Source organism: Bos grunniens, chromosome 15, assembly GCF_055505025.1.
Source record: "Bos grunniens cultivar Pamir isolate PY7600 chromosome 15, Bosgru_T2T1.0, whole genome shotgun sequence".
NCBI lineage: Eukaryota > Metazoa > Chordata > Mammalia > Artiodactyla > Bovidae > Bos > Bos grunniens.
In genome coordinates, this window is record NC_141179.1 from 32,969,247 (window position 1) to 32,996,641 (window position 27,395).

At 38.8% G+C, this 27,395-nt stretch overlaps 1 long non-coding RNA gene across 3 annotated transcripts in view; it reads left to right on the top strand.

The window, feature by feature from the left end:
* Positions 1-27,395, top strand: part of LOC147357621 (uncharacterized) — a 109,367-nt gene that overhangs the window by 32,320 nt on the left and 49,652 nt on the right. Inside the window, exon 2 of one of the 3 annotated variants that reach the window (XR_015141466.1) lies at positions 26,915-27,151. The exons of the other annotated variants lie outside the window; for them this stretch is intronic. This is a non-coding gene — a long non-coding RNA (uncharacterized LOC147357621). The remainder of the gene's footprint in view (positions 1-26,914; positions 27,152-27,395) is intronic. 3 annotated transcript variants of the gene reach the window in all.

Consider the following 27,395-nt stretch of genomic DNA (forward strand, 5'->3'; position numbering starts at 1 on the left):
TTGCTGCTCTAATTATTACTATTTCCTTTTCCTTGCTTTGAAGAGCCTATGATATTAAATGAGAAATAAAGAAATACTATGAACAACACTATGCTCACTAATTTGCTAACTTAAATAAAATGAACCAATTTCTTGAAAAAATTTTCCAGAACTCATATTAGAAGAAACAGACAATCTGGATAGGCTTATATCAAAGACATTAAATTCACGATTAATAACTTTCCGAAACAGAAAACCCAGGCCCTGATGAGTTCATTGGTGAATTCTGCCAAACATTTAAAGAACAATTGATACAATAACTCTACATCCTCTTTCAGAGGATCAAGATAGAATGTTTCCTAACTCAGACTTATTCTATGAGGCCAGCATTACCTTAGTACCAAAACCAAAGACATCACAAGAAAACAGAAAACTATAGGCTAATATCTCTCATAAACATAGATGCAAATCAACAAAACTTGAGCAAATCAAATGTAATGATGTGTTGGGTTGGCCAATAAGTTTTTTCAGGTTTTTCCATAAGATGTTACAGAAAAAACCCAAACAAACTTTTTAGCCAACTCAACATTAAAAGATTTGTGCTTAGTTGCTCAGCTGTGTCTGACTCTCTGCGACCCTTTGGACTGTTAATCTGCGAGGCTCCTCTGTCCATGGAATTTCCCAGGCAAAACTACTGGAGTGGGTTGCCACTTCCTCCTCTAGGGGATCTTCCCAACCCAGGAATGGAATCTGCGTTTCCTGTGTTTCTTGCATTGCTAGGCAGATTCTTGAGCCACTGGGGAAGCCCTGAAAGGTTTATATATCTTGAATGAGTGGAATTTATCCCAGGTATGGACTGGTTCAACATTTGAAATCAGTTACTTGCCAAGCTGTCGGTTTTTCTCAACTTGATCTATAGATCCCATGCAATCCCGATTAAAATTCCAGTAAGTTCCTGCGGATATCAACAGTGTACACATGGAAAGAAACAAACCCAGAGTGGCCCACACAATCCTGAAGGGCATTCACATGGAAAAAACATCTAGACACAGACCTTACACCCTTTGCAAAAATTAAGTCAAAATGGATCACAGAACTAAAAATAAGTTGAAAACTATAAAACTCATAGAAGATAGCATAGGTGAAAACCTACTTGACCTTGAGAATGGCAGTGCCTTTTTAATTTTTATTTTATGAATTTATTTATTGACTGCGGCATAGGGCATTTGAGGTGTGGGATCTCAGTTCCTGGTCTAGGAACTGTCCCTCTCCCCGCCACCCCATAGTGGAAGCGTGGAGTCTTAACCACTGGACCACCAGGAAAGCCCCTGGCAATGACTTTTTAGATACAACACTAAAGGCACAATCCATGAAAGAGATCATTGATAAGCTGGGCTTTACTAAAATTAAAAATGTCTGCTCTGCAAAGGACAATGTCAAGAGAATGAGAAGACAAACCACAGACTGAAAGTAAATTTTTTCAAAAGACATATCTGATAAAGGCCTATTATCCAAAATATATAAAAATTCAAGAAAGGAAAAAAACCTGATTAAAAACTGTACCAAAGACATTACTAGACACTTCACCAAAGTAGATATATGGATGGCAAATAATTATATAAAAAGATGTTCCATATCATATATCATCAGTTCAGTTCAGTTGCTCAGTTGTGTCCGACTCTTTGAGACCCCATGAACCGCAGCACACCTGGCCTTCTTGTCCATCACCAACTCCCAGAGTATACCCAAACCCATGTCCATCGAGTCAGTGATGCCATCCAACCATCTCATCCTCTGTCATCCCATTCTCCTGAAGGACTGAACAAAAAAGATCTTCACGACCCAGATAATCACGATGGTGTGCTCACTGACCTAGAGCCAGACATCCTGGAATGTGAAGTCAAGTGGGCCTTAGGAAGCATCACTACGAACAAAGCTAGTGGAGGTGATGGAATTCCAGTTGAGCTATTTCAAATCCTGAAAGATGATGCTGTGAAAGTGCTGCACTCAATATGCCAGCAAATTAGGAAAACTCAGCAGTGGCCACAGGACTGGAAAAGGTCAGTTTTCATTCCAATCCCAAAGAAAGGCGATGCCAAAGAATGCTCAAACTACCGCACAATTGCACTCATCTCACACGCTAGTAAAGTAATGCTCAAAATTCTCCCAGCCAGGCTTCAGCAATACGTGAACTGTGAATTTCCAGATGTTCAAACTGGTTTTAGAAAAGACAGAGGAACCAGAGATCAAATTGCCAACATCCGCTGGATCATATATCATCAGGGAAGTGCAAATTAAAGTAATAACGATAAACCATTAGATACCTATTAGAGTGGCCAAAATTCAGAACAGCGACAACACTACAGGCTAATGAAAATGTGGAGCAAAAGGAACTTAAACATTGCTGGTGGGAATACAAAATGGTACAGCAGTTTGCTTGTTTGTTTTTTCATAAAACTAAATATATTCTTATGATACAATCTAATAACTGAGCCCCTTGGTATTTACCCAAAGGATTGAAAACATATGTCCACATAAATAGCTACACATTGATATTTATTGCAACTTCATTTGTAATCCCAAAAACTTGGAAGTAACTAAGATGTCCTTCAGTAGGTGAGTAGATAAATAAACACCGTTTTCTCCTACAATGGAATATTGTTCATCACTAAAAAGAAATGAGTTCCCAAGCCACAAAAACCTAACAGCATATTACAGTGTGAAAGAAGCCAGTTGAAAAGGTTAGATATTGTATGATTCCAACTATTGCATAAATAATACACTTTAAAAGTTAAGACTTTTATTTTTTAAGAGCAGTTTACAGTTCACAGCAAAACTGGGGGGAATGTTCTCACTCCTTACACACATAGTGCATTATTTATGCAGTAAAACCTAGGCAGAACATTGATCAGCAGATCTGTATTCAAAGAAAAAGTTGTGCCTCTGTAAGACTGGTGAGTAAGTTTACATTTCTCATTACTTTTAGTTAGCATTAATCTTTATGGTACTTTTTGATAAGTCCCTATCTATAAATCCTCAATTTGAATGAATTTTCTTTTATAAAAAATATTTATTGATTTTGCTAAGTCAGGTCCTTGTTGATTTTGTTGCCTGCTAACTTAGTTGCCTCATAGCATGTGGAATCTTAGTTCTCTGCCCAGTGATGGAACCCATGTTCCCTACATCGGAAGGCAGATTCTTAACCACTGGACCACCAGGGAAGTCCCTTGAATAAATTTTCTGATTGCCAATGAAACTATGGGTTTCTACTAGACAGTGTTTCTGTCTAGCAGATAGTTTGATAGTTAGCTATCAGTGTTGGACAGAGCTTGGTCCTAATAAGGCTAACCCTGTGTGATACATTCTGACCAATGACTCCTTGTGCTTAGCCACTCAGTTGTGTCAGACTCTTTGTGACCCCACAGACTGCAGTTCGCCAGGCTCCTCTGTCCATGGGATTCTCCAGGCAAGAATACTGGAGTGAATAGCCATTTCCTTTCCCGGGGATCTTCCTGACCCAGGGATCGAACCCAGTTCTCCTGCATCACAGGAGGATTCTTTACCATCTGAGACAGTAGGGAAGCCCTGTCAATGACTCCTAAGGTATGGGAATATCTGGACACTGGAGAGAGCACCAAACAGTAACTTAAGATCTAAGAACAAACACAAGAAGTCTGTCTCTCTGGTGAAAGAGCCTCCTTATGTTTTGGCATGGTATGACTCCTTAGATCTGGACTAAATCAAAACTAATGGGAAATTTGGCAGACCAGTGGCACTGTAGCCTGCGAGCCCAGATGTCACACCAAATCAGGTGAGGTGTTGACCTAGGATGAATGATGGTTCTGGAAGTGGAGGGAAAATATGAATCATAGGTGAAGAAAGAAAACCAAAAGGTCATATCCAGGGAAGTGGAGCCAAATGCTGGGTCTAAGGGCTAAAGGATGTTGTAAATGGAAAAATGAGTCAAAGACATAAAACTTGCGTGACTGGAAGCTGGATGAAAAGTTTTATGTAAAAATTAGTCATAGCCAAGGCTGGGATCAATGAAGGTGTTTGAAAGACCTGATTTCCCCACCCCCTTTCCTCCTGGTCAATTTTTATCTAAGAACCAAGTACACTGGAAAGAGGCTAGGGAAGGTTAAAACATAATCCTTTACTATTATATTTATATAAAATACATTAATATACATAAACAATTTATTCCATTTTGTTGGAGATGTAAATCTGAATGGATTTTTCTATAACTGGTCTCTGTATAAGGTTGTTCAGTCATTAAGTCATGTCCAACTTTTTGGGACCTCATGAACTGCAGCATGCCAGGCTTCCCTGTCTTTCATTGTGTCCCTGAGTTTGCTCAAATGCATGCCTATTGAGTCAGTGATGCCATTCCACCATCTCATCCTCTCTCCTCTACTTCTCCTGCCCCCAGTCTTTCCCAGCATCAGGATCTTTTCCAATGAGTCAGCTCTTCACATCAGGTGGCCCAAGTATTATTGGTGTAAAGTTGAATTTTCTTTTCATCCTAGATAGTGACCGACTAAATATTATCTTGGCCTTTCTCTAGCCTCTTCTGCTTTTGGATATATACATGGTTTGATATCTGTTGCTGAGATGCAGTACTTTCATCTTAAAACTTCCATCTCATAGTCTATCCAGAGTGGTCTTTTCTCTTCCACCTAGTGCTGGGACTTCACTGTCTTGGAGGAAGGTTGAGGGTGAGGGTTGTATGCCCTGGCTCTCAGGTAGCTCTACCTTTTTCTTACTCCTGGCAATGGTTTCTCAGGTGTCGGCATAGGAGAAAGAGAAAAAGAAGATAACTTTGTTCTTTGACTGGGCAGTGTTGCAGTCCTGCCCTTGGGTGATCCTGATTCCTATTCTAGCTCCTTGTCTGGGAACTCTAAGTACATGGATGGTTGCTTTCACAGGCCTTACTGATGAAGAACTCCTCCCTAAGCAGCTTCCCTAGTCATTGGTGATGTCTTGTAGGACTTGGCTGTATCTTCCTGCTGACTCCCAGGAGGTAGTCCCATGCTTCACTTCCCTGCTGTTCTGCAGTCATCAACCTGCTGTGTCAGTTGTAGGGAGATTGTAGCACTTAATCTCTCCAGCTCACTGTGGCCCTCAGACATGTGGGATTATTGTTTGAATCTCTTCAAAACTGACAACAAAGGATGTCACTTCTGTCCCCATTCACTGCTAGTCTCCTGCCTTGTCATCTCTCCAGAGTTCTTGTTTCCACTACATCCAGGAGGCCAACCCACATCTTCTGGTGAGGCAGATGTCCAGAAATGGAATTATTAAATACTTGTCATCGTTTACTGACACCTTCAAACTTTGCAAAGTGGTTCTTTCCTGGCTATGGGGAAAAATTCCTCTAAGATGAGGCAGGGAATAGCTCCTCTTCAAAAGCCTTGCAATGACCCTGAACAACTTCTTTCATCAAGTTCTCTCCTCTTATTGATGGGGCTTAACAGGGGCACTAATCTCTGGCAGGGCCTCTGAATCATGGTAGCAATGAGTCTGAATTACCTTTTCCCCCTTTTTTAGCCATTGCTTAACCATTGGTGATGTAGAGTACTTTTGTGGTTCCAGATAATCTAGATAACTTTGACCTGAGAATAGACAAGTATAAACTGCTGAGTACAGGCTAACTCATTACACATTTCTTTGAACTCAATTTAGTGTAATATTACAGCTTTTCTACTGCATACAAGTGCTGCAGGATGACAAAAGGTCATTATTCCAAGCTTCAAGGTGCTCTAGGCAGGTAGAAATAAGTTTTATAAATATGTAATTTATTGTGGACTGTAGCCCACCAGGGTTCTCTGTCCACGGAATTCTCTAGGCAACAATACTGATGTGGGTAGCCATTCCCTTCTCCAGGGGAATCTTCCAAACCTAGGGAGTCTCTCACATTGCAGGCAGATTCTTACCATCTGAGCCACTAGGGAAGCTCAGTTTGTTATTTTTGGAAAAGTCATTAGATAGGTAGTCAGAAAATTTCTTTTTGGAAGGCCTTGCCACAAATGTTGAGTCTGTACAACTTTTAGCAAGTTGCGTCAGCTCTCTCTGTCTCAACTTTCTTGTCTCTAAAACTAAGATACTGGGCAAGTTGATCTCCAAGGGCTCAGTTCTGATTTTCCTTAACAATATGAATCATAGATATCTGTTTCTTCCTGTTCATGTCCTGTGGCATTAAGGATACCCTCCCTAGTTACTTTCTGCTTTAAATATTTTACCCTTTTCTTGAAAGATATGTAACTCCCCAAAGTTTAAGAATTACTGCAGTGAACATTCTCCCTGATCAGTGAAAGGAAATGATGTCCTGAAGATGTATGAATAGTGCTGGATCTAGACAACCAAGGAGAATTTAAATCTTAACAATACAGGTTTTCCAACCCATGAATATGATATACATCTCCATTTATTTAGATCTTTGATTTCTTTCACAATATTTTTCAATTTTCAGTATTCAGAGTTAGCACATATTTTTAGAAACACTTATACCCAATATTTGGCTTCCTAGGTGATGCTAGTGGTAAAGAACCTACCTGCCAAAGCAGGAAACTTAAGAGATGCAGGTTCAATCCCTGGGTTGGGAAGATAGGAAGATGCCCTGGAGAAGGAAATGGCAACCCACTCCAGTATTCTTGCCTAGAGAATCCCATGGACAGAGGAGCCTGGAGGGCTACAGTCCATGGGGTTTCAAAGAGTCAGATATGACTGAAGTGACCTAGCACGCAGACATCCACACCCAGTGTTACATGGTGTTTGTTTTTTTGGTGATTTTGTAAATGGTATTTGGAAAATATTCAATTTCCAATTATCTGTTAATAGTATGTAGGCATAAAAATGTTTTTTTTATATTAACCTGAAACCTTCCTAAACTCACATATTGATTCTAGTAGCTTTTTAAAAAATACATCATCTGTGAATAGAAATAGTTCTTTCCAATATTTTACAACTTTTATTTATTTTTCTCATCTATTGACTGGCTAAGACCTTCGGTATGATGTTGAATACGAGTAGTGAGAGAAGACATCCTTCAGTTCTGTTCAGTCGCTCAGTCGTGTCTGACTCTCTGCGACCCCATGAATCACAGCACGCCAGGCCTCCCTGTCCATCACCAATTCCCGGAAAGTCTGACACTGTTTCCACTGTTTCCCCATCTATTTCCCATGAAGTGATGGGACCGGATGCCATGATCTTTGTTTTCTGAACGTTGAGCTTTAAGCCAACTTTTTCACTCTCCACTTTCACCTTCATCAACAGGCTTTTTAGTTCCTCTTTACTTTCTGCCATAAGGGTGGTGTCATCTGCATATCTGAGGTTATTGATATTTCTCCCGGCAATCTTGATTCCAGCTTGTGTTTCTTCCAGTCCAGCGTTTCTCATGATGTACTCTGCATATAAGTTAAATAAGCAGGATGACAATATACAGCCTTGACGTACTCCTTTTCCTATTTGGAACCAGTCTGTTGTTCCATGTCCAGTTCTAACTGTTGCTTCCTGACCTGCATACAGATTTCTCAAGAGACAGGTCAGGTGGTCTGGTATTCCCATCTCTTTCAGAATTTTCCACAGTTTATTGTGATCTACACAGTGATCCACAAAGGCTTTGGCATAGTCAATAAAGCAGAAATAGATGTTTTTCTGGAACTCTCTTGCTTTTTTGATGATACAGTGGATGTTACCTTGTCCCAAAATGTAGGAAGAAAGCATTCAGCCTAATACCTTTAAAGTTTTGTATATAAATTCTTGAGAATTTGTATTATGAAAGAATGTTGCATTTTGTTAACTGCCTTTTGTACACATGTTGAGGTCATCATATTTTTTCCATTTTAGTCTGTTATAGTGAATTACACTGACTTATATTTGACTATTGAGCCAGCTTGGGATTTCTAAGATAAACCTCTCTTGATCATGATGTATTATCCTTTTTACATATTGTTATATTTGATTTATTCACATTTTTAAAGAATTTTTGCAACTTGTTCATGGGATCAGTTGTACTATAGTAATCTTGTAATGTTTTTGTTTTGAAACAAGCGTAATGCTGTCTTCATGCAATGAGTTGGAGAGTATTTCAATTGCTTCTATTTTTTGGGAGAACTTGAGTAGAGTTTATGTTATTTCCTTTTTATTAAAGTTTATATATAAGTAATAATACCATTTAAGAATGTTAAAAATGTAGACTTCATTACTTTTTCATGCTTTATTGCCTTAGTTCTAATATTTCAGAAATATATCAAATACTTGTGTAGTTTCTTTATTCTTCTTTTAATGAGTGCCTCTAGTATTTCACCATTAAGTATATTGAAATTTGATATTAGCTTGATATGTTTATTGTGTTAATGAATTTAGTCTTACCTTGCAAAGGTTTGTTTCTATCATAGATTTAGAAGTTTATCAAATTAGTTTTCAACATTTATATCTAACAGCTTTATTGAAATGCAATTCATATACCATACTATTTACTATTTAAAGTGTAGAATTCAATGGTTTTCAGTATACTCACAGAGTTCTGAAACCATTGCCAGAATCTAATTTTAAAGTTTTTTATCATTCCAAAAAGAAACTCCATGCTCATTAGTGGTCACTCCACATCTCCATCTCCCATATCCTCTGACAATAATTAATCAACTTTCTGTCTTTATAGATTTGCCTATTCTGGGAATTTAATATAAATGGACTCACATAATATACATTTTTTGTGTGTCTGGCTTGTTTCACTTGGCATGATGTTTTTAAGGTTCATTCATGTTGCAACATATTACAGTATTTCACTTCCTTTTGTTCTCAAATGATATTTCATTGTATAGATATACTACAGTTTGTTTATTCATTTATCAGCTAATGCATGTTTGGGTTATTTCTACTTTTGTGTATGCTGTTTTGATATGCATGTATACACATACATTTTTCTTTCTCTTGAGTATATACCTAGGAGTTGAAGTAGTACTAGGTCATATGGTAACTGTATGTTTAATATCTTTGGAGATTTCTAGACCAAAGCATCCTTCCTGTTTAAAATTCTGACCAGCAATGGATGAGAGCTTCAATCTAATTCACACTCTTGTCTGTCTTTCTGATTTAGCCATCATGTGGATATCCAGTGGTAGTCCCTTATCAAATATCTGATTTGCAAATATTTTCCCCCATTCTGTGGGTTTGTCTTTTCACTCTTTTGATGATTTCATTTGCAGCACAAAGGTTTCTTAAAGATACCTATCAAGTCCAATTTATCTAATTTTTTCTTTTGTTTTTTTTTCTTTTTTGTTTTTGGTGTTGTATCTGAAAAATCATTGCCTAACCAAAAATCAGATTGATTATATTCTTTGCAGCCAAAGATGGAGAAGTTCTATACAGTCAGCAAAAATAAGACCGGGAAATGACTGTGGCTCAGATCATGAACTCCTTATTGGCAAATTCAGACTTAAATTGAAGAAAGTGGGGAAAACCACTAGACCATTCAGGTATGACCTAAATCAAATCCCTTATGATTATACAGTGGCAGTAGGAAATAGATTTAAGGGACTAGATCTGATAGAGTGCCTGATGAACTATGGATGGAGGTGTGTGACATTGTACAGGAGACAGGAATCAAGACCATCCCCAAGAAAAAGAAATGCAAAGAAGCAAAATGGCTGTCTGAGGAGGCCTTACAAATAGCTGTGAAAAGAAGGGAAGCGAAAAGCAAAGGAGAAAAGGAAAGATATAAGCATCTGAATGCAGAGTTCCAAAGAATAGCAAGGAGAGACAAGAAAGCCTTCCTCAGCGATCAGTGCAAAGAAATAGAGGAAAACAACAGAATGGGAAAGACTAGAGATCTCTTCAAGGAAATTAGAGATACCAAGGGAACATTTCATGCAAAGATGGGCTCGATAAAGGACAGAAATGGTATGGACCTAACAGAAGCAGAAGATATTAAGAGGTGGCAAGAATACACAGAAGAACTGTACAAAAAAGATCTTCATGACCCAGATAATCACGACGGTGTGATCACTGACCTAGAGCCAGACATCCTGGAATGTGAAGTCAAGTGGGCCTTAGGAAGCATCACTACGAACAAAGCTAGTGGAGGTGATGGAATTCCAGTTGAGCTATTTCAAATCCTAAAAGATGATGCTGTGAAAGTGCTGCATTCAATATGCCAGCAAATTTGGAAAACTCAGCAGTGGCCACAGGACTGGAAAAGGTCAGTTTTCATTCCAATCCCAAAGAAAGGCAATGCCAAAGAATGCTCAAACTACCGCACAATTGCACTCATCTCACACGCTAGTAAAGTAATGCTCAAAATTCTCCCAGCCAGGCTTCAGCAGTACGTGAAATGTGAACTTCCAGATGTTCAAGCTGGTTTTAGAAAAGGCAGAGGAACTAGAGATCAAATTACCAACATCCTCTGGATCATTGAAAAAGCAAGAGAGTTCCAGAAAAACATCTATTTCCATTTTATTGACTATGCCAAAACCTTTGACTGTGTGGATCACAATAAACTGTGGAAAATTCTGAAAGAGGTGGGAGTACCAGGCCACCTGACCTGCCTCTTGGGAAACCTATATGCAGGCAGGAAGCAACAGTTAGAACTGGACACGGAACAGCAGACTAGTTCCAAATAGGAAAAGGAGTATGTCAAGGCTGTATATTTTTACCCTGCTTATTTAACTTACATGCAGAGTACATCATGAGAAATGGTGGGCTGAAGGAAGCACAAGCTAGAATCAAGATTGCCAGGAGAAATATCAATAACCTCAGATATGTAGATGACACCACCCTTATGGCAGAAAGTGAAGAACAACTAAAGAGCCTCTTGATAAAAGTAAAAGAGGAGAGTGAAAAAGTTGGCTTAAAGCTCAACATTCAGAAAACGAAGATCATGGCATCTGGTCCCATTACTTCATGGCAAATAGATGGGGAAACAGTGGAAACAGTGTCAGACTTTATTTTTTGGAGCTCCAAAATCACTGCAGATGGTGATTGCTGCCATGAAATTAAAAGACGCTTACTCCTTGGATGGAAAGTTATGACCAACCTAGATAGCATATTCAAAAGCAGAGACATTACTTTGCCAACAAAGGTCCATCTAGTCAAGGCTATGGTTTTTCCTGTGGTCATGTATGGATGTGAGAGTTGGACTATAAAGAAAGCTGAGCGCCAAAGAATTGATGCTTTGAACTGTGGTGTTAGAGAAGACTCTTGAGAGTCCCATGGACAGCAAGGAGATCCAACCAGTCCATCCTAAAGGAGATGAGTCCTGGGTGTCCATTGGAAGGACTGATGCTGAAGCTGAAACTCCAATACTTTGGCCACCTCATGCGAAGAGCTGACTCATTGGAAAAGACCCTGATTCTGGGAAAGATTGAGGGCAGGAGGAGAAGGGGACGACAGAGGATGAGATGGTTGGATGGCATCACCAACTCGATGCACATGGGTTTGGGTAGACTCCAGGAGTTGATGATGGACAGGGAGCCCTGGTGTGCTGCAGTTCATGGGGTTGCAAAGAGTCAGACATGACTGAGCAACTGAACTGAAGTGAACTGAACCAAAGGTCATGAAAATTTTCTCCCTTTTATAAAAAGTTTTATAGTTTCAGTTCTAACATTCTTGTCTATAATCTATTTTGAGTTAATTTCTTACATAGTGTAAGGAAGAGGTCCAATTTTATTCTCTTAAATGTAGATATTAATTTTTTCCAGTACCATTTGTTGAAAAGACCATTCTTTCTCCATTTAAATCTTGGCATCCTTGTCTAAAATCAATTGGCCTTAACTTCAAGGGTATACTTCCAGCCTAATTCTATTCCATTGGTTTATATATTTTTATTCCAGTAGCACACTATTTTGATTACTGTAGCTTTGTAGTATACTTTGGAATCAAGAAATGCTGTTGTTCAGTTGCTCAGTTGTGTCCAGCTCTTTGAAACCCCTAGACCGAAGCATGCCAGGCTTCCCTGTCTTTCACCATCTCCTGAAGTTTGCTGAAACTCATGTTCATTGAGTTGGTGATGCCATCCAACCATCTTGTCCTCTGTCGTCCCCTTCTCCTCCTGCCTTCAATCTTTCCCAGCATCGGGGTCTTTTCCAATGAGTCAGCTCTTTGCATCAGGTGACTAAAGTATTGGAGCTTCACATCAGTTCTCCCAATGAATATTCAGGGTTGATTTCCTTTAGGATTGACTGGTTTGATCTCCTTGCTGTCCAAGGGACTCTCAAAAGTCTTCTTCAGCATCACAGTTCAGTTGTGATGCTGGCATCAATTCTTTGGCCCTCAGCCTCTTTAATTGTCCAGCTCTCACATCCATACATGACTACTGGAAAAACCATAGCTTTGACTATACATACCTTTGTAGGCAAAGTAATATATCTGCATTTTAATACACTGTCTAATTTTGTCATTGCTTTTCTTCCAAGGAGCACACACCTTTTAATTTCATGGCTCTAGTCACCATCCAAAGTGATTTTGGAGCCCAAGAAAATAAAGTCTGTCACTGCTTTCATTGTTTCCCCATATATTTGCATTGAAGTGATGGGACCAGAAGCCATGATCTGTTTTTTGAATATTGAGGTTTAAGCTTTCTCACTCTCCTCTTTCACCTTCATCAAGAGGCTCTTTAGTTCCTCTTTGCTTTCTGCCATAAGGGTGGTGTCATCTGCATATCTGAGGTTATTGATATTTCTCCCGGCAATCTTGATTCCAGCTTGTGATTCATCCAGCGTGGCATTTCACATGTGTAGTCTTTACATAAGTTAAATAAGCAGGGTGACAATATACAGCCTTGACATATTTCTTTCCCAATTGTTCCCAACTCCTTTCCCAGTCCATTGTTCCATGTCTGGTTCTAACTGTTGCTTCTTGACTGCATACAGATTTCACAGGAGACAGGTAAGGTGGTAGTCCCATCTCTCAGAATTTTTCAGTTTGTTGTGATCCACACAGTCAAAGGCTTTAGTGTAGTCAATGAAGCCGAAATAGATGTTTTTCTGGAATTCTCTAGATTTTTCTATGATCCAGTGCTGGCAATTTGGTCTCTGATTCCTGTGCCTTTTCTAAATCCAGCTTGAATGTCTGGAAGTTTTTGGTTCACATACTGTTGAAGCCTAGCTTGAAGGATTTTGAGCATTACTTTGCTATCATGTGAAATGAGTACAATTGTACAGTAGTTTCAACATTCTTTGGCATTGCCTTTCTTTGGGATGGGATTGAAAACTGACCTTTTCCTGTCCTGTGACCACTGCTCAGTTTTTCAAATTTGCTGGTATATTGCATGCAGCACTTTAACAGTATCATCTTTTAGGATTTGAAATAACTCAGCTGGAATTCCATCACCTCCACTAGCTTTGTTAGTAGTGATGCTTCCTAAGGCCCATTTGACTTCACACTAGAAGATGTCTGGCTCTAGGTGAGTGATCATACCATTGTGGTTATCTGGATCATTAAGATCCTTTTCTGTATAGTTCTGTGTATTCTTGCCACCACTTCATAACATCTTCTGCTTCTGTTAGGTCCATATGCTTTCTGTCCTTTATCTTTGCATGAAATGTTCCCTTGGTATCTCTAATTTTCTTAAAGAGATCTCTAGTGTTTCCCATTCTATTGTTTTCCTCTTTGCATTTCTTTGCATTGTTCACTCAAAAAGGCTTTCTCATCTTTCCTCACTAATCTCCGGAACTCTGTGTTCAGATGGGTATATCTTTCCTTTTCCTCTTTGCCTTTCTCTTCTCTTCTTTTCTCAGCTATTTGTAAGGCCTCTTCATACAACCATTTTGCCTCTTTGCTTTTCTTTTTCTTGGGGATGGTTTTGATCACTACCTCCTGTACAAAGTTATGAACCTCCCTCCTTAGTTCTTCAGGCACTCTGTATCAGATCTAATCGCCTGAATCTATTTGTCACTTTCACTATATAAAAGTAAGGGATTTGATTTAGGTCATACCTAAATGGTGTAATGGAATCAAGAAATATAGGTCCGTCAATGTTCTTTTCTCAAGATTGTTTTTGTCTGTTCTTGATCTTCAAAAATTATTGATGTAATAATTTATATAGTGACTGTTCTGATAATCATCATTATTGATCATCATTTTTGAAACCATAAAGGAAAAAATAAGGATATTTGACCAAAAAACTCTATATGTGACCAAGTATTGTAAATCAGTCTGAAAGGCAAACAAAGTATAAAAATATTTGCAAATTATGTGAAAGCCAACGCATCAATATGCTTTATAAAGCATTGCAGTAAGTTAACTAGTAAAGTTAATGTAGTAAGGAACAAGATAAACATTCACATTTAGAAATGGCACAGGAAGTGAACAGATAATTTATGAGAGAAATTCCAATGGCTACTTGCTCATTGGAATAAGCAATTAGATAAGCTAATTGCTTATCTCAGCTTATTGCTTAGATAAAAAGTTCAAGTTCATAATAATGAAAGAAATTGGTATTAAAACAACAAAATATTTCTTTTTCTCACTTTCCTAATAAGTGCATATATTTTTCAGTGACAATAATCAGTGCTGGTAAAGATTATTTAAACAGAAACTCAGGTCTTATTTCTGGCAAGTGAAACTGAAGCCACCTCACTGGAGGGTGATTTGGCAGTGCTTGTTGAGAGTCATATATGCTCACATTCCTTGATCAAGTAATCTCATTTCAAGATTTGCTTATTGAACAAAAAAATCAGAGAATTTTGCAGAGATTTATATACAAACACACAACAGTGTTAGTGTTTGTAGGGAAAAACTGTGAAATACAGTGGTTGACTAAAGGTGAATAATTAAATAATTGTGGTTTAGTTATATAAGTAGATACCATAGAGACATTAAAAATAAATAATTCAAAGTAAAGTCATGAGACAAATGCTCCTGACAATAAATTTTTTAGGAGCATTTTGTCTCATCTGTAGTATTTGGTGGTACACAACTATAAATGCTTTCATTTTCCTCCATTTATTATTAAAAATGGACAGAACTACTAGGAGAAATCAGCAAGTCTATAATTAGAAAGATTTTAACTCTTCATTTTCAGTCATTAAACAATTAGAAAACATGCTCACTTATCTGAAGGGTACCATTGAGCACAGGGTCCTTTAGATTTAGATGAAAATACATTTTCTCAATTGAGAGGGAGAAAAATGAAAATTCTAATCAAGTTTAGAAGAAAGATGTGCATTTCTGAGAGTAGTCAGAGACTCAAAAGCTTTCCTAACACTTCGGAGGGCAGGTTTTGTGTTACAGTTGCGGTACCTGAGAATCGTTATCAGTGACACCCATGGTGGCAAGACTTCTTCCCGGCCAGGATCTCTGGTTATGAGGAACCATGGTTAGCTACAGTGTCCTGCTTCATGGGTAGGCAAACTCAAATAGCTGTCTTCCCTGAATGATGGTCCATCTCTTAATCCTAGGAAAATATTAAATGAAGAAATATTTAAGAGACTAAAAACCATAATATTAATAATTTTGTAATAATAAAGGACCTGCATACATAATATATTTCATATACTTTAAATGTTTTATAGAACATATCTCTTAGATTCATTGCATTATAACTTCAATTTGAATAATATGATTGAGTAATTAATTTAGACTTGCAGGTTTGAGTTGAAATGTTATACAAAGTATTAGACTATATAGGAAGATTTTAGGGTCACCATATTTTTAAATTATAAGAATTATTCAATATACATAAGAATTATTTAGTACTCATAAAGGTTCTGTTTGTGGAGTCACAGAACTGAATATTAGAAAGGAATCAGAATATATTACATCTACAAGTTTAGCTTAACATACTTAAAGTGCTTAATTAACTATAGTCATGAGTGGGAGCAAACATTATTTATAGATCCTTAAAAATTATTGTTAAACTTATCAGACATATAAATGACTATAAGATTTGTAATTTGCACTTAATGGGGTGTTTGAATTTATAAGTTAAGTAAATTGAATATCAGTCAAACCTTTTAAACCAAAAATAATCTTTTCTATGGGCAGAAGCTCCCTCAAGAGCATTAAAACCCTTCATGTGAAAATGTTCAAACTTCTCTTTTTTGCCTCTTCACAATGTCTTGGGCAGATACTGCTCCTATTCATTTTCAGTTACTAGCAAGTGCAGTCCCATCCAGGGAATTTAATTTGTTTTAAAATTTCAATTTAATTTCCAATTTAATGCTCATCTCCAATCTTCCTTCACCCCAGCAATTGCAAAGCTTTCGCCCAAAGCACTGTTTTTTTCCTTCCTGCTCCATGCATGCCATTTGGAGCTTCTTCCTGCTCCGGCCTGGTGGGAGAACTAGGTCTTCTATCTCAAAGGAAAGGATAAGAAAATGCCACACACTCCCCATGAAGCTTGTGAATCATATTTCTAGTCAATTCTTTGACTCCTAACCCAAATCCTTCTTTCTGTTAGTAATCTTTTTATGCACCCACCAGTCTATACAGCATGTTTTTGTGTGTATGTGTGCCTGTTACATGATTGGGGCAGAGAACTGTGAGGAGGTACCTCACTCCTAACAATTTCAACTTTTATTTGGGGGTGGGGGTAGGGGATGGGTGGGAACTTGAGGTACTTGATTGGCCTTTGTCCTCAGCATAAGTTTCCAGCTTCCAATTACAGGGTAATAGGAAGAAAAGAGAATCGGAGTAATGGTTAACTATCTCTGAAGGGTGGGATCATTGATCTTGTTTATCTTTATGTTAAGAAAAAGTTTTAAATGGCATCCAAAAAGAGAATGAAACTTGAGCTCTTTTTGTAATAGTTATAGAAATTGTACACATATTGGGTAAAGTATGAAAGCATTTTTAACTTGAAGAGGAAGAACTGTGTTTTGTATACTTTGAAGTTAAGAGATGTCTTCTCTTGAGTATCTTCTCAAGAGACTCTTGTGATTTGGGTCTTTGCACTCAGTATTCAAACATTTCCAAGTGTCTAGAGTGTCTTTCAGGCATCTGAGGTGATTACCTTGAGAAGGAACCTGTGAGGGGAAACTTCTAATGGGAGACAACGAAGCAAAGTAATGACTTCCTGAATGAAGGGCTAGCAGGTTGGAGGCAAAGGCTGACATGTCCTTGAAAGGAGCAGAAAGCCAGCTTCTCCAGGATTCTCTTCTTCAGCCAAAGGGTGTGGGGGAATCAAATACATGGGCTGAGAAACTTGAAAGCAGGAGAGGATGGGATGAGGACACTTAGAACACCTAGTATTACCCCACAAATTACTCATCTCCTGTGGATGGTCTCTATGACGCAAGCGTTACTTCCTGTCTTGTTTTTTAAGCGCCTGGTGATCCACAATGAGGGTTGTTGGAGGAAAGACACAGCAGACTGGCTGATGTCAGAGGGATGAAAGAGGATGACATGTCAGCAACACAAACATTAGTTTCTGTGTCTGACTGGCTCTGAGTGTGAAAATGTCAGAACTGGGCTCTGCCCCGAGATGCTGAGGAGGTGTGATGTTAGTGCCGATGACACAGACGAAGTCAGCAAGCAGCTTTGGCAGCAGACTCTCCAATGCAGCTCCAGCCTTCTTCTGGGGTCTGGTGATGGCTTGAGTAGCTGTTACAGAGACGTCTGAACGAAATTTCATCCCTAATCTTGTGGTTTCCAGTTGCAGATCCAACTGTTCAAGGAGCTGGTGTGAGCTGATTCCTGAACTGAGAATTTGTCCAATGATTTGAGGGAGTGTTGGGTTGTGGTGGGGCAAGTACTCAGTTCTGAATTAGAATTGTCTGGTTACTTTACCATCTTCTTCTTCACACTATGAACTTCTTGAGGCAAAAATAACATTCATTATCTTCATATCACCTGGCACAAAATAAGTGATCAGTGACAGTTTAAAAAAAAAAAACAACGAATAACCTTCCTAAGAGGTGACAATGCTTGAAATGTTGGCTTTCAGCTTTGTTCTAGGCAGCATCTGTGACATCTCTATTTTTCCTTTCTTCTTTGAACATCTCTTGGGGACATCATTTGGTATTATCAAAATTTCAGGGCAAATGTGATATATTTGGGGTCTTCCATGTTAGTCACTTACCAGAGTCAGAAAATTGGCTCTTTCTAAGAACATGAGCTTTCCCCATAGCTCAGTTGGCAAAGAATCCACCTGCAATGCAGGAGACTCCCAGTTCGATTCCTGGGTCGGGAAGATTCACTGGAGAAGGCATAGGCTAACCACTCCAGTATTGTTAGGCTTCCCTTGTGGTTCAGCTGGTAAAGAATCTGCCTGCAATGTGGGAGACCTGGGTTTGCTCTCTGAGTTGGGAAGATCTTCTGGAGAAGGGAAAGGCTTCCCACTCTAATATTCTGGCCTGGAGAATTCCATGGACTGTATAGTCCAGGGGTCACAAAGAGTTGGACACGACTGAGCGACTTTCACTTCAAGAATAAGTGTTAGTCTGTTTTTTATTTCGCACTGACAGTGTAAGGGGTGGGCCAGTTCATCAGCTTTAAACTAACAATAGGCCAGGCAGTCCAACTTGTCAACATTAATGTGTATTCAGAAGTCACATTCAGAAAATTTTTCATTGGGGGAATTTGAAAACTGACTTCTTTCAGCCAAGAAACTATTCATTGGTATTGGAGAGAATGGAAATGAAACTAATGCCACTGGGCTGGTGTTACTTTGCATACCTCTGCTCCATTCTCAAGAGTTGGAAGCTAACACTTCCCAAAGAACTAAAAAAACCTTTTTTTTGTGGGAGGACAACATCAGTAATTGCTGACTAGGAGAAACTCTTGTCTTCTCCCTCTTCGAGTGACTAACTTTGGAAATAGATGTATTTCCTCCTTAATAATCTCAAATGATTTGGTCACCATTTTTTAAATTTAATTTTTATTTTATGTTAGAGTATAGTTGATTTCAATGTGTATTAGTTTCAGGTGTGCAGCAAAATATATACATCCATCCATTTCTTTCAGATTCTTTTCCCATTTAAGATATTACAGAATATTGAGTACAGTTCTCTGTGCTATACAGTAGGTCTTTGTTGATTATTTAATATATAGTAGTGTGTATATGCTAATCTCAAACACCTAATTTATCCCTGCCCCCAATTGTCCCCATTTGGTAACCATAAGTTTGTTTCCAGAGTCTGTGAGTCTATTTACATTTTGTAGATAAGTTCATTTGCAACATATTTTTAGATTCTACATGTAAATGATATCATATGACATCTTTGATATCGTGTGAAATGTCTTTCTCAGTCTGACTTACACTTTTAGTATGATAATCTGTAGGTCTACCCATGTTGCTATAAATGAGTTGCTTCTTTTTTATGGCTGAGTAATATTCCATTGTATATACGTACCACATCTTTTTTATCCATTCCTCCATCGATGGACATTTAGGATGCTTCCCTGTCTTGACTACTGTAGATAGTGCTGCAATAAATATTGGGGTGCATGTATCTTTTGAATTGTGGTTTTCTCTGGATACATGCCCAGGAGTGGGCATATGCTGGATCATATATGTCACCATCAGTAGTATTATGTTATGGTTTCTCAGGAACGCCAAGGACTAGCACTCATAGGTAGAGTTGTCAGCAACTTCATAATGCCTTTGGTCTTGAAGTGAGTCTTCAGCCTTGGACAGACAAAGCTGATGAACTGTGCCAAGGAATTGCTCCTTTAACTGTATGCTGGTTACAAAGTGAGACTGGGAAGAGATGATGATTCAGGAGAAGTGGTGTTGCAAGTCCAAGAGTGGATGAAATTCTGGAAGCCAAGGCTTCAAGGAAAAAAAAAACTGGGGGAGAAATCCTTCTCATCCCAGGGTTCCACTGACCCTAGCCCCTGGAATGTTGCTTCCTCCCTGCGGGTTACAGAGAGATTCTCTCTCCCAAACTCTGGCCTGAGATGGAAACCTTTCCCTCACATTCCACTCAGTCCCATTTTTTCACGCTATGAAAACTGTTTAATCCTCTCCTACACAGCACTCTTTGCTGCCTTGCCTTTATCTGCCATGGTAACGTGTCAAGATAAATCTTAACACAGTTTCTTTTCTTTTTTGTGTGTGATTTTATATCCTTGACATTAGGGTGAAGATATTTTTCTTTTAAACAACTCCTGGCAATTCTCTGCCCTTTTGTTCTGCTTGGATCTGAGCACCCTGTCATTTCTTTGCGGTCCTCGGTTTTATTTTTGCTCTGGCAGCCCTGGAAATCATGGCGTGTCACTCAGTCATGTCAGCTATGAAACTCTCATGAGCCACTTTATCCTTCTTCCACAAACTGCAGAAGAAACTCGAATTCCTCTGATGTTGCTGCATTTGGGCAGATCTTTGCAGCAGTGGAGGTTACTGAATGGATTCCAGTGATGTTCCCTCTCCATGTTTTCACCAACAAGGCTTTTCTTGCATTTTACTTCACCTGGACAGTCTCTTGGCTTTGTGCATCCCAGTTTAACATTCCTCAGTAACTGCTCAATTGTTTCTAAAGCAACAGCCAGCTCAGCCCTCCTCAGTAGACCTTTTGGGTTCAGCATCCTGGGCTCCTTGATTCCCCTTGACCTGGCTCTTCTTCCTTCCCGTGAGCCCATAGCATGGAGCCCTGGAGCAGTTGAAGGAGTATTATTATTATTATTATTATAGAAGGAGAAGACCTTTCATGCTCAGTAGTAAACATGTGACTTTGGGCAAGTTATAGCACTTCCCTTGGCCTTTGTTTTTTCCTTCTAAACACGTGACCTAGATCAGATTATCTTTAAGGTGACTTCCCTGCTGGGGAGACATGTTGTGAAATGTTGGGGTCTCTCGAAAACCATAGATACACTGCTCAGTGGGAAGTTAGTTGAATCAGTTGGCAGTAGTCCATGATGATAACAATTACAATTACCTCAATTTCTGATCCAGTGGGTTAACGATTTTCTACAACACTCTGCTTAATACCACCTTAAGATACACTGAGTGATTTAACCAGTTTTGTTTACTACCATCTCCAACCAGTTCATATTGTTTGGCCCATCCCTGACTAATGAAAAAAAGCTTCATTTAAAAAATAAAATAAGCCATCATTCATTTACCTATTCCCTAGTTTGTTCACCAAAGGACCATGCTAGACACTTTGCATAGCCTCAAAGAATGTATACTCAAGCTAACTTAATTTCATTGGTTAAACTCTGTCTAGAAACAGGGTTTAAAAAAAAAAATAACAGTTCTTGTGTTATTTTAAGAAGCAGAAATTTTGAAACTCCTGAAAGATTAATTCAACTTGGAATGATTCTGTCAGGCTGGCCCTGGTTTCCCTTGAAATTCTGTGCATGCTCACTCACTAAGTCGTGTCCAACTCTTTGCAACCCCGTGGACTATAGCCTACCACACTCCATGGAATTTTCCAGGCAAGAATACTGGTGTGGGTTGCCATGCCCTCCTTCAGGGGATCTTCCTGACCCAGGGATCAAACTCAAGTCTCTTGAGTTTCCTGCATTGGCGGGTGGGTTCTTTACCACCGCACCACCTGGGAAGCTCCCCCTTGTAATTTGGTGACGTGAAAGCTGCTCAGTCACATCTGCCTCTTTGCGACCCAATGGACTATAATCCATGGAATTCTCCAGGCCAGAATACTGGAGAGGGTAGCCTATCCCTTCTCTAGAGGATCTTTCCAACCCAGGAATCGAACCGAGGTCTCCTGCATTGCAGGCAGATTCTTTACCAACTGAGCTATAAGGGAACCCCTTGTAATTGGTGTGATCCAATTCATTGGGATCGGAGAAGGCAATGGCACCCCACTCCAGTACTCTTGCCTGGAAAATCCCATGGACGGAGGAGCCTGGTAGGCTGCAGTCCATGGGGTCGCTAAGAGTCGGACACGACTGGGCGACTTCACTTTCACTTTTCTCTTTCCTGCATTGGAGAAGGAAATGGTAACCCACTCCAGTGTTCTTGCCTGGAGATACCCAGGGACAGGAAGCCTGGTGGGCTGCCGTCTATGGGGTCGCACAGAGTCAGACACGACTGAAGCGACTTAGCAGCAGCAGCAGCAGCAGCAGCAGCAGTTCATTGGGATCAATATTAGGGGTTTGCTGGGAGACAGTGGCTTCACTAACATCTCAATATGCTTTGAGAATGTTACTTTTTATTACTGATATGATGAGTTGGCTATGAATAGATTTGTAATTCTGACACTAAGGAATAGAAAATATTTACATTTCAGGTAGATTTTTCTTAGCCCTCTTCATAGACAGAAAGGGGAATTCAATAGGAAATACATGTGAAAATGTGTATTGATGATAAAGTATCATCATTATTACCATCTAAGTTGCCAAAATTTGGTTAATGGGGGGGTAAATGTGTCAGATATGCCTGAAGAGTGTTAGATAATCAATTATACAACTGTTGGGACTGCCCCATGCATGCATCTCCTGATTCAAAAAGATCGCCTTCTCCCCTTGCATAAAGGAGAACTACTTAGTGTGGTGACTTATATTGTAGAATTTGAGATCCAATGTGATTTTTATGGGTCAAGAGCACATTTTCAGGGGATGTAACTTTGACTTTGAAGGAAATGATCCAAACGAGAGAGAAATGAAATAAGATAGTCAGAAAGACATCAGGTGAAAATACTCCTTGCCTAAGTAGAGAGTAAGAAAATAACCATAATTATCATCTACTTGCAAAAATAAAGCAAGGTTAAACCCCCACATGTGTCTCTTTCCACCACCACCTCCTCCTCTCCTGTGCGTATCTTGCCATAATCCCAGGCTAGGATTTCTCCACTCCAGCTGCACACCGATAGCTAATTTTGTTGACTTCCACTTCTGAGTCTGCATCTCCATCTTTCCTCAATAGCTGGAATGTTCTCCTTGTTTCTAGTCGTGTCTCCACAATGCACCCTTTCCTACAAAACTTCTGCAGGATACCCCTCCAAACCATTGCTTTCTTTGGACTTTGAAGCATCCTTCACATATCCTTGGCTCCTCTTGCCCCTAGACTTTAAGTTCTTAGAGAGAATCATCACATTTCTTTGTCTTTCCTTACCACACTTAGTGCTGCCTGTTGAGTCCTTTGAGCAGTTAGTGGGCAATGTTTTGGACAGAGAAACAATCTTTGAGTAGAGCAGTTAAGTGTCAGCAAGATACAATCCCAGGCTATGTAATGCCTTGCAATGCCTGCCTGTCGAAAGGAAAAGACATTTTGGGGTGACATCTGATCCCCTCATCCCCTAAAAAACACAAAGGAGTCTAAACGTCAGCCAGGTTTTATGTTACTGACAGGCAAGCTTTCTACTTCAGTGATTTCAGAAATCGTGTGGATTGTTCTTTGTCTCAGAAAGAATTCATTTTCAAAATGCTGATGGCCTTAGCTCTGGCTGGTGGCCAGCTTCAGGAAGTGTGGTTCACAAGTCATCAAGGACTGTGCATACTCCACATTCCTTGGGTAATGCAATTCTGGACCCAAATCGATTCCAGAAGTCTGATCTTCCAAAAGGGGCCAAGGCTCTGAGCTTGGTGAACAGTCTCCCTCCAGGAGCCCCCATGCCCACCACCCCAATCAGGCTGGAGGGGTTAAATCAGCCAATCAAGGGGCTAAGCGAGCAGTTTGGTGAGACCAAAGTTGCAGGGATCTGAACAAGCTGATGAGCTTGGCAGCTCGTGTTTGAAGAATTTGTTTCATGTTTTGGATAAAGTCTGGGAATTTATCCTTCAAAATTCCTCAGATTTAGTAGCATGTCAATGCACTGTGTTAATGCAAGGAGTTTTTCTTTTTCTTTTCTTCTTCTTCTTCTTCTTTTTTCTTTTTAAGGTTAAAAGCCGCCTTCCTTTTTAAGTATGAGTAATCCATCCAAATCCTGCCTAAGGGAACAAAAGGGGTGCCGGTAATTTTCTCTTTCACAAAATGCAGAGACTTCCTCTCTGTCTTCTCCAAGTACTATTCTATGAACTGAAGGGAAATTACACTTCTCAGCATTGAAAAAGAGATTATGCAAAATGAGAAGGTAAAGCCAATCACCATAATACAAATACCAGCTTAATTCTTGCATCGAGGAGAGCCTGTGCCTTTTCTTTCCAGATGTGGGTGTACATAGACGTCTACCTTTTTTTTTTTTGAAGTTGTATTATCTGGTTATTTTTTAGAGCTCACACTAAATAGAAACCTCAGTAGGACACCATGAGGTCCAGCTCTGTACTTGAGATCTTAGAAAACTCTCTTCCTTCTCTTAAATAGGGAGCATCTCTCCTGAATCTCCTCACTGGGGACATCAAAACTCAAAGGTTTCTATTTTAGGTAGAAATTAACCAAACAGAAAATGATGAGAGACAGAGGCTGAGCAGACCATGCCAAAGAAAAGAATTTGTTGGCCAAAAAATTTGTTCGTTTTGCTACGGAAAAACTTGAATGACTTTTTGGCCAACCCAATAATAGTTGGATAACATTGGATTTGGAGAATGATAAGCAGCTCAAAATGATTCGATATCTAATGGTTACCACTCACAAAATACTATGTGCCAAGCACTGGGCAAAGGGCATTGTGTATATTATCTCCTTTTAGCTTACAGACTCTGTGAAGATAGTTATCTCTGGTTATAAATATGGACACTGAAATTGAGAGTGGATAAATCATTTGCTCAAAGCCCAGACATTTAGTGAGGGATAGACATGGCATTCAAGCCCAGGTATATCTTGTTTCAACACTACAGGGGGTGAGGATTCTACCTGTGGAGTTCTGCAGAAGTCAGATGCCAGACAAAGGAATGTGGAATTTATCCTGTAGGCAGTATGTGATGGGAAGAGAATAAAGTTATTTGGGAGGAAAGATTACTTTGTTGGCCATGTGTAGGAGAAATTGAAGGGCAGTGAGGTGAGTTCATATTTTAATTTAGTACTCACATCATTCTGCTTTATATTAAAGTCAGCCGTTTTTGCAATTACTTTCTTGATGGATAGGGGCTATGTTTAATTCTTTATCCCTCTCAGAGCATATGGTAGTGAATGAATGAATAAATGAATGCAGTTAAAGTTTCTGTATATGGCAAGGAGACCAAATGAAGTCACCTACTCCATTTGCTAATCCCTAAAATGTCAATATAAGTGAACAATTGGCATTAACTTTGGGAAGACATGAAGTATGAATATGCAGCTAATAATAGGAGAAAGATCCCTAACATGAAAAAAATGCTCAGTCTTTAGGAGACTCAGATTTGAACACCAGCTCTACCATTTATGTTATGTGTGCTTAGGCAAATTTCTCCACCTTTCTGAGCTAGAGTTTTCTCATCTCTATAATGAGAGTAATCTTTGAAGAAAACACCAGTGATTCAGACAAAGCATAACAAGAAATTCTGGATACTAGTCATGTTTGATTTATTGATCTAGACAATGGTTATATGAGTGTGTTCATTATTTATATATCCTGGAAACCATTGTTAGACATATGATTTGTAAATATTTTCTTCTTATTTATGATTTGTTTTTTCATACTCTTAAGAGGTCTTCCAAAGAGCAAATATTTTAAATTTTGATGAAGTCCAATTTATTGACTTCTTTTATGGGTCATGGTTTTGGTATTATGTCTAAGAAGTCTTTGCCTAATCCTTCATCATAAAGATTTTCTTCAGTGTTTCTCTCTAAAAGTGTTATAGTTTTAGGTGTTGCACGTAGATAAATGATCCATTTTGAGTAATTTCTGCATAAGGTGTGAATGTTTTGTTTTGCCTATGAATGTTTAACTATTCCAACATTTACTGAAAATGTATCCTTCCTTTATTGAAATGCTTTTGCATTTTGTTAAAAACTAGTTGGCCATGTAAGTGTGGGTCTAATTTGGATTCTTTACTTTGCTCCATTAATCTATGTGACTATCCCTTTGCCAATACCACACTGTTTTGATTATTTTATCTACATATTAAGTCAAAATCAGGTCATGTTATTCCTCTGTATTCACTCTTAAATATTGCTTTTGTTGTTGTAGTTTGTTTGCTGTTGCTGTCACTTGAGTTGTATCTGACTCTGTGCGACCCCAGAGACAGCAGCCCACCAGGCTCCCCTGTCCCTGGGATTCTCCAGGCAAGAACACTGGAGTGGGTTGCCATGTCCTTCTCCAATGCATGAAAGTGAAAAGTGAAAGGGAAGTCACTCAGTCGTGTCTGACTCTTAGTGACCCCATGGACTACAGCCCACCAGGCTCCTCCGTCCATGAGATTTTCCAGGCTATCTTTTATATAAATTTTAGCATCAGCTTATTTATATCTTCTGGATCTTTGATAGAAATTGTGTTAAGTCCATAGATAAATTTAGGGAAAATTGATACGTTTATTATGTTGAGTCTTCTCATCGCTGAATATAGTGAAACTTTTCATTTATTTAAATATTTATTGACTTCTTTCATTTAGCATTTTCTAGGTTTTAACTTAGAGATTCTACATATGTTTTACTAGATTTATAACTTCATATTTCATCTGGTGGTGACTGTAATTGTTTGATATTTTAAATTTTATTTTCCAATTTTTCATTGCCAAGATAGGATTCTTTACCAGCTGAGCCACTTCCATTAACATGGAAGCCCATGTTAATATCTAAATATGTTGAATTTGTGTGTTGACCTTGGCCCTGTGACTTTATGAAACTCTTTAGTTCTGTGAGTTGGTTTTTTTTGGTTTTTTTGGTAGATTATTGGAGTTTTCTATGTAGGAAATCATGTCATCTGAAAATAGAAAAAAATATTATTTCTTCCTTCCTTTCATTTCCTTTTCCTGCTTGACTGTACTGGCTAAAACTTTTAGTACTATGTTAAATAGAAGTGATGAGAACAGACTTTATAGTTGATCATAATTGGTGAAAGCATTCTCTCACCATTAAGTATGATATTAATTTCAGGTTAACATCAAGTCTTTATCAGATTGAGAAAGTTCTATTCTATTCCTACTTTTGTGAGAGTTTTTATAATGAATGTTATTAAAATTTCTCAAATGCTTTTTTCTGAATCAACTGATACAATCATATTATTTTTCTCCTTTATAGAGTATTAAATGCTGGATTATACTGGCTGATTATTCAATACTAAATCGATCTTGGATTTCTGGGCTATACCCCTCTTGGTCATCGTGTGAAAGTCACAAAGTTGTTTCCAGCTCTTTGTGACCCCATGGACTGTAGTCCATGGAATTCTCCATGCCAGAATACTGGAGTGGGTAGCCTTTCCATTCTCCAAGGAATCTTCCCAACCCAGGGATTAAACCCAGGTCTCCCACATTGCAGGTAGATTCTTTTTTTCTTTTTGGCCTTTAACTTTTAAAAATTAATTAATTTTTTAATTGAAGGATAACTGCTTTATAGAATTTTGTTGTTTTCTGTCAAACCTCAACATGAATCAGCCATAGGTATACATATATCCCCTCCATTTTGAACCTCCCTCCCATCTCTCTCCCCATCCCACCCCTCTAGGTTGATATAGAGCCCCTGTTTGAGTTTCCTGAGCCATACAGCAAATTCCCGTTGGCTT